Consider the following 2,415-nt stretch of genomic DNA (forward strand, 5'->3'; position numbering starts at 1 on the left):
CGCCGGGCGCGGGAGGCCGGGGGAGCTAGACAGAGGCCGCTCCCGGGGGACCCGGGGACATGCGCGCCGCGCCCCGCACGGCTCTGGCCTCACACGGCCCGGGCTGGAGGGAAGGCGGCTCAGGCAGCCCTGGCGGTGACTTGGACATTAATCAAATGCTTTGTATCCTTGTGACTCCGACCCTTTACCCTTCGCCAAATCTCAGGAAAAAGGAAGCACAACCCTGGGGAAGTGTGTTGCGTGCCAGCTAACTAAACACACACACGCGCTCACACACACACACACACACACTCACACGCACAGTCAGCACTGGAGATGGAACTCATTGGAGATTCCCAAACCCAGGAGGACGGCTCCAAGACACAGCTCGAGGGTTTGCTCCCCTGACTCGCGCCTATTGTTTAGCGTTAATGTGTTTTGTACAAATCCTGAAAGCCAAGAAACAAGTCCCCACGGTTACATAACTGGATGGGAACAAAAACAACCATGGTATTGACCCTCCCGTCTTTGAAAAGAAACACATTGATGGGGTTTTTATTCGGGCACAAAACAGGTTTGCTTTCAACCTCCCCGCCCCACCCCCCCAACCGAGACTATTTCACCAGGCGGATACCCTCATGCCTGCACTGGGGAAGTTAATTAGCATAATAAATGAAGACGCTATGGGAAAGTGACAGCCTGGCCCATACAATAAACTCCAGATACAATAAGTATCATCCTTGCACGGTACTGTTTTGGAGGGAGAGCTTTTTCATGTCTATAACTCTTTTTCAGCATGAAGAGAGACTGTAAATTCAACCAGAGGCAAGAATATTTGTGCCAGTTTTGTTTCTGAGTTGCTATGATTTATGACAGTGTCACTAATTGAAAAGATAAAGCTGTTACTGACTGCTCATCAAAAGATATACAGACATAGTTACAGATCCATAAATGTAGGTACAGATGTAGACATAGGTTCTTAAGATTTTAAACTGGACAGAACCACAAAGCCTGTCCTGATTTTAATGTTCCTGTTTATTGCATTTTCTCATTTAGAACCAGAGCCAGGTCCTAATGAGCAATTAATTTAACAAGCAACCAAACAATCCATATGTATTTTTGGTCTTGATACTATCCATGTATATCTTTCAGAGTCATTTTTTCCCACTTTGAACAACTTTAGTTCACCCTAGTGTTATTTAAAGAAACCACAGAGCGAATGGTTTTGATGCAAGAAAGTGGCATGTTCATTTGTTCCAACAGTTGAAAGCATTATCGAAACAAAAAATTAAGATGACTTTCCAATTATTTACGTTAAAATAATTATCATGTTTCCAGATGATGTCTTTTCAATGCATGGTTTGTGATGAATCACTATACCCCTCTGTAATGAAATCTAGAGGGATTGTACTTTTCATACTAAGGGCACAGTTTTTGAATGATGTATGAGGAGCTGATGGACAAGATGCAATTTTCCTCTTTCTTTTGCACACGGCTGTTTAGAGCAGAGGACAAGTAAGTAAATATCTTCACACCCTATGGCAGAAAAACAAAGGACCAGGCACATTAAAGAGCAGACCCCACAGTGCCTGGTAAACAATAAACAAAAGAAACAGAGCGGAAGACTTAGGAAACACACACCCCATAATGAATGGGAAAATCAAACAGGATTGAACCTTTTCACAATGTACTCCAAGCAGCAAGGAATGAATGCATTTCCTCCTCCCCAGTAAGGAGCCTTCTCTAACGTAAAAAGTAAGTAAATAAATAATGCTTTCCATCAGGTGTTCGTCTAGATAAAATAATATTTCTTTCTTACCAACTGTCCCCAATTGAAGAACTGGGTATGCAATTTTCTTCCATCAGAAAAGGTCTGTACAAAACCCATAAAAGAATGTGTTGCCAAAAAGGCAATGAAATCTAGCAAGAAAACAGTCATTTAAATGTGCAGATTCGGATTTCTCTCAGGAGTGCTCATGTAGAAATTAAGATAATTTCTAATAGTTTCTGCTCACTCTGTAACATCGTTTACAATTAATGAACAGCTTCAGGACACCATGTAGTGCCTTCTGCCAGGCACATCCGTCTTCTGTAGCCCTGGCTGGAGTTCTTAATTCCTCATCAAAGACTTAAGAGCATAAGAAAACAGAGTTGGAGTATCTGGAAACCTTCACTTTGATGGTAAATAAGGTCTTTCACAAACTCTGAATGTGTTGTATCCTTCCCTGCTTCCTCTATTGAAACTCTGAGCACTGTTTGCCAGGAAAAGAAGAGCAACAACCAAGATGATGGACAGGGTCCAGCTTTTCCCTGAAATACTAATGAGGTTGAAGCATCCCATAAAAAGGAGATGGTAGAAAATAGGATCGAGAAAAGAGGTTGAGTATAAATTAGCTCAGCCATGACATTTATTTCATATGCATGAATTGGTGTGGT

The sequence above is a fragment of the Bison bison genome, unplaced genomic scaffold (assembly GCF_000754665.1).
Source record: "Bison bison bison isolate TAMUID 2011002044 unplaced genomic scaffold, Bison_UMD1.0 scf7180017864267, whole genome shotgun sequence".
In the NCBI taxonomy this organism is placed as follows: Eukaryota; Metazoa; Chordata; class Mammalia; order Artiodactyla; family Bovidae; genus Bison; species Bison bison.